This window comes from Stylophora pistillata, chromosome 1 (genome assembly GCF_964205215.1).
Source record: "Stylophora pistillata chromosome 1, jaStyPist1.2, whole genome shotgun sequence".
NCBI lineage: Eukaryota > Metazoa > Cnidaria > Anthozoa > Scleractinia > Pocilloporidae > Stylophora > Stylophora pistillata.
Genome location: NC_142519.1, coordinates 61,002,196 through 61,008,586, shown reverse-complemented (window position 1 = coordinate 61,008,586; position 6,391 = coordinate 61,002,196).

Here is a 6,391-nt window from a genome sequence, read left to right as displayed (position 1 = left end):
CTGAGTCGATTTCAAGTTAGGACATGAAGAGCCCCTGGGGAGATTGTCTTACAAGACTAGTTCCAAACGGTCGCAGTCGTTCTGCCATCTGATTGGTGCCAGAAAATCTTTGTGTTTTTCTGCCCAATCAGAGTGAAGTGTGCTTTAGAGTCCTTTCGTGTGTTTTAACACGGACATATACTAGAAAGTGCTTTTTTCCTTTTTTTAATTTTGCCAGAAGAAAAGCAGTAATTAATTTAATAATACATTACTTAGACGGCAAGTTAATTACAAAAAGAAATTATTTTTTTCCATAAGCGAGTTTTCCATCTTTCTTACTGTCTCATATCCAACGACAAGGAATCGAAATATTACTTTTATTTTAGAAGGTTTGAAAGTGCCTCTAAATATGTTAATCAGTAGTCAAATTTTACGAAATTAAGGAAGAGGTCGAAGTATGCACTCGAAAGGTTAGGGTGTGTGTTTATCTTCAATGATTACATAATCATTCATCTTAAGGTAACACTGCAGGAAATAAATTTTTGCCGCGTCGCAACGCAGTACGCGCGTGCAAATCCTATCTATTTTCTTGAAAGCTACTACGATGGCCGTGTCTATACAAGATGACACGTGCAATTTTTACTTTGCTGCAAAGTTCTCGTAGAGCTTAGCCGCGAGGTTTCAAATCTTTCAAATGTCTTTTTCTATTCCATTCCGATTGACAGACGTTTTGCCGCCCAAATGATAAATAAGTATCCTAAATGAGAAAAGGCTGATAGTTTCGAAAGAAACTGTTTGGGGCTGCGTCGGTGGGAGTAACGAAATAATTTGCATATATCAACAAAGTTGAAATGGTAAATTGGCCACCGTAAAGATTACAAAAGCTGAAGAGGAAATCGCGTACGAAAATGTTCGCGCAGCTGTGTTAGAGGAGGTGGGACTAAGGCACCTAATTGTTTTCGAAACTTTCAACTTATGTGGCAGGCACAAGGCAGGTAAACTGCGACAGCTAAGTGTTTCCATGCTGCATTTCATTTGGAAACATTTCGACATTGAGGTGATGACCATCAAAGGACGACGCAAAGCTCCTTACTTATCCCCACTGCAGAACGTCTGGTAGCATGCAGTTGTAGTAACAGTTAGGGTCTAATTAAATGAACATTCCAACAGCAACATTCTTTGATTTTACGCTTGGAAGCAAAAAACTTATAATTGGCTTGGAAATACGGCTTAGTGAGGGAAATCAGGCCTTCGACTTCGTACATTCTTACTAAAGTACAGAACATTACGCCTGATGCCAAAATTGTACCTGCCAGGATTTCACGCAGCAAAATCCTTCAGATCCTAGGCTGTTTGGTTATTAGCTCTAAATATATTTGATTTCATCATGGAGGCTTAAAGTTTTCTTCCCGAGTAATAAGCATCTGATGGGAGGGAGGTTTGGGATCTGGCGAGATGGAAGGATTCTCAAATTTATTTTTTAATTTCCAACAGGAAATCGGCTCCTGTCCCAAGATTGTTTGTTGTTTGTTTGTTTTCGAAAAACCTACACAGCTTATTACGGGATTTACCTGGGAATTTTTTTTTGTCTGCTTTGGACCCAAGTCCAAGCCCAAACCCACGACCAAAATCCCTCAGCTAAACTTGATTACGTGACACCCTCTTTGACTAGACCCAGATAAGGGGGTGGGGGTGGGAATTTGGGCTTTCTCTGACCGGTAGAAACTCACATTGCCGATACAATAAGTGATTTTCCAAAGAATAGAGACGCTTTAAAAATGTTGAGTGGACGGTTCTATGCTGCCGTCACGCTGTGTCCACGGCATGAAATTTTTCTAAAAGAAAAGAAAAACATTGGACAAGAAAAGAGAATCTTTTTCTCTTATTAAAGTTATACTCATCCTCTACAGTCTAGTTTACCACCTATTACTTATCTTTCGTGTGAATTAACTCTGCACAACAAAATAAATTTTTACTCCTGTTGCTTGCCCTACTTTAAATTTCGCGTCCAAGTACTGTCGCTGAGAATCACCAAACCTCGTTGCTTTTTTACTAGGCATCGACTTGACACAGCCTTCACGGATGGCTGGTTGTTCGCCTCACAAAGTAGTTTATCATGGTATAATACTTTGACCTTGTCCATATGACTTTCTCTGACCGGTAGAAACTCAAATTTCCCATACAATAAGTGACTTTCCAAAGAATGGTGACGCTTTAAAAATGTTGACTAGACGGTTCTATGCTGCCGTCACTCAGTGTCGACGGCATGAAATTTTTTCAAAAGAAAAGAAAAACAGTGGACAAGAAAATAAAGTCCTTTTCTCTTATTGAAGTTATAGTCATGTTCTACAGTCTAGTTTACCACCTATTACTTATCCTTCGTGGGAATTAACCCTAAACAACAAAAATAGCAACCAAAAAAAAAAAAAAAACACTATCCATTTGAGGAGCCAAAACTTGTGTCATTTTATTCATTTTCATTTGGTCTTTTAGTTCCAGATTATTCAAAGCCGCTAAGCTTTGAGTGCCAGTTTTCCTCAGGGGACTTCACAGAAGTATCTTAGACGGTCGATAAGCCAAAACCCATGAGAAGGAAAAGGAGCGAGACCTCAGCGCTATCTTTTCTTGTTCGCACGAGGGTTACGTTAAGATGAATCTGCGTCACTATTTTAATTCCCAACAGGAGATCGGCTCATGTCCCAAGATTAATTTTGTTTGTTTTTCTTTTTTCGAAAACCCTACACAGCTTTTTTTTTTTTTTTTTTTTTTTTAGCGATTATGGGATTTACTAGGAAATATTTTTGTCTGCTTTGGACCCAATCCCAAGCCTAAGCCCAAGCCCCCCCACACCCACCCTCCTACCTGGGTGTAGTCAAAGAGGATGTCACGCAGTCTAGTTTAGCTCAGGGATTTTGGTCTTTTTTCAACAACATATGTATATGAGGTGAGTAAATGTTTGTTCTATTCTTCCATCATTGCTTGTACGATTTCTTTCAGACGAAATGCGAACATTTTGATGAATACTTTTCATATTTAGATAACTTGTGCAATTCAGGCTTCAAAGTAAACAAATGGGTAGGTACGGGAAGTGTTGTCAAGAGGTTTACAGCTCAATTCGCGCAATAAAAATGCTTTTCCTTTCAGATTATTGTCACTACGAAGTCATAACCGTTTGTGTAGTTTTTTAACTAGTGGAAGAGGATCGAATTCTCGAAGTATTTAAACTGGTGTCCAAGTTCACTCTTGTACTGCTTGTATTCGTCATTGCAACCGCAAGTTCAAAAGTTGTAAATTTCACGCAAGTGCAGTTGATGTTTTCAGTTCTCAAAACTTGCCGTTTGAGTTGCCCCAAAACTTTATTTAATAAATTGAAAGGAAAAGGATTGCTCTCTCTCTAAAATAGCATTTGCACAACGAAAGCCATGTATCAGGAAGGGTTTTTCGCCGTTGAAAAATGGCAAAATTGATAGTCGCGATGAAACTGTTTTAGAGGGTAATTTTGAAAAAAAATTAAAAATTCAGATTGGAATCTTTTGAAATTACAACAGCGTTTTCATACAAAGGAAGGGTCATAAAAATCATCTTATATCACACTAGTCATGGTATTTGATTCCGTTTCTTTTCACCACTCGAGGATGCGAAGCACATTTTAAGGTGGTTTAAGAGCCTCTCGAGGTGAAAAAAATTATTTTTTTGGAAAATATCAATCGCAAGAAACTGAATCTTGCATTTTCTAAACTAGTTTCATAAGGGTTGTCATGTGACAAAGTTTGGGAGATTTCGATTTTTCTATCTTGCACACCTATCCGTGGTATTTACTGAATGTCGCTCTTAACACGCTCTGACAGGTCCAAATAATAGATAAATAGACCAAAAATATGTCTACAATATGGGAAATCCACAGTTGCTTTTTGTTTTAGTCTGTCGGTGATTAATTAAATGATTTAGGCTTTCCGGTAATGTTAAAGTCCAAACTAGTTCGTGTCCAATTATGACTAACGGGCGGTTGTGCTACCATTTGATTATGGATATCATTGACGTCGTAGAGGGTAACCATGCGAAGTTATTTTTACCCAAAAACAAAAACTATATCTAAAATAGTTTTCGTGTAAAGATGTTCTTCAGATCCTTTCTTTTTATATGACTACGGTGACTGCTATGCCTCAGGTATGATATAAACCATTCTTGCTCAAACCAAGTGAATAAATGGTGGCCAACCAACTTTTTTTGATGCAACAATGAACCATTCAGGAACTGTGCGTTCTTTATATGAGCCGGAAACAGAACTTAGACTTTATCAATATTCGCTTTGTTCTTGTGGGCTGCCTACTACCCTCATGCAAAGATTACATAATATGATAATCTTAGTTAAAATGAATTACTTGACTGAGATAAATCTGTATCTGCCCAGTTTACATACACCGTGTTGGTCCGTTTTGCTGACGCTGTTGCCGTTGCTGAAGATTCAATTCAAGAACACAGTTGGCCACAAAACGCAAGTTTTCATTATTCTTCGTTATCGTGAGTGATTTTATTTACAATTGAACACTAATCCATGTTTATACGCTAAAAGTATATTCGTCGTTATTGCGTAATGAATGATTACATAATCTTTATCGATCGCAAGGAGAACCTTTTCTCCACAAACTGAACAGCATCACTGATCTTAATAGGATTTCGCTTCAGTTATGGATGAACGAGTTACTTTATCTAAACGCTTACATGTAAAGATTTGTCTACTAAAGCAGTTATTTCTGTCGGTGTCTATCGATCAAAATCACGCGTTTAAAACCGAATATCAAGTATACCTCGCATCAACTCAGGAAAAGTGAAATTTTTCAAGTCTGTGTTTTCGACTTTTCATTTTTGGTATGTCTATGGGTTTTTGTATGAAGCAGGAATTGACGTACAACTGATGAACAATGCCATAATACCTGCTCATTCACGAAGCTGGCGACTTTTACAATATTTTGTTATGTCATAGATTTAGCATTAATAACTACAATTAATTTCAAGTGGGTGGAAATTTCTTTAAGTGCGGTAATTTAAATGATTGCCCTCTAACTAAATAAACCAATCCAAAGAGAAAAGCTTTAGAAATAAAATACCTACATAGCTAATGCTCGTTTAAAGTTCTGATAAGTTCTACAACGACGAGGAATCTACCTCCGTGGATCTGTGAAGTGACAAGGATATTAGTGAGCTGGCTACATGAGTTGTGTCAATGTTTGTATCTGTAGATGAACTAAATGGGGACCCCTAAATAAAAAAGTCCCTAGCTATTAACTAATGTACAAAAAATTAGTAAGTAAATTTTAAATAATTGTTAACAGCATCATAATGACTACTACGAAATAATATGAAATGATTCTGTTCACGATTTACATAGTTTGCAGCAACTGCTATTGTTGTCTATATTGTCTTAAAGGTCAATTTTTCTTATACTGGTCTTAAATATCGCAAGGGTTGGAACATCGCATCACACACAAAGTCTTAATCTTGTTCAGCTCAACAATCAGACGGCCTGGAATCAACTGAAGTGTTCACCGTCAAAAATGCAGCTTGTTAGCATCTGCCACACGGTTTCAAGGTCTTTCAGATCCTACTTTTTGGCTGTGGCTTGTGACAAGGACTCCCGAATTGAAATGACAAATATTTGAAATGGGTGGTAAACCAGTCTCCTTGTCATCAAATATCCTCTTTTATCAGTCTTCTCCGCCCAAATTATCTTGGTTTACTGTTTATATTTCTATTTTTGCGATGACGCGTATTATTTAATTTGGAATTCGTCTTCAAGACTTAGCCAAATCTAAGTTTCGACGTGGGTGTTCTCTCGGTAAATTCTGAAAAAAGTATTTTACTTTGCAACTTAAGGCTGGTGGAATGAGAACCGTCATTGGCCAAGGTGTGCTTGTGGCGTTACGGGTCATAAGCTACGCGCTGAAAGGCGAAAGCTAGTGGTAGATGGAAAGACGCTGCCCCTTGGATTTCTTTAAAGAGACCACGTCTTAAATTTTATTCAAACTTTACTCAAAAATCTATAGCACAGCAAACGGGCGACCATTACGTCACATGAGAGACCTTAAGCAGTCAAGACGGCAACGCCAAAGAAGACGTCGATTTAAAAATGAATTTCTACTTCCTGTTTGAATTTCGAAATTGGCTGCATGCGTTTACCGTCTCTTACGGCGCCATACCTCAACTTTAGCACAACGTATATAAGCAGCGTTTAATTCAAAATGGAGATGAAAATAATTTGCCGTCCCGGTCTCCATTCGCAGACGACGCACATTTTGGTGATTTCACGTCGTTGTTTTGCAAAGGACGGCTAAGACGGTACAAAGTTCTAAAACGCACGTGCTGAGCTATTGCTCTGCCCATTAGATCTATCGTTTTGCCGCCTCGTTGCCGT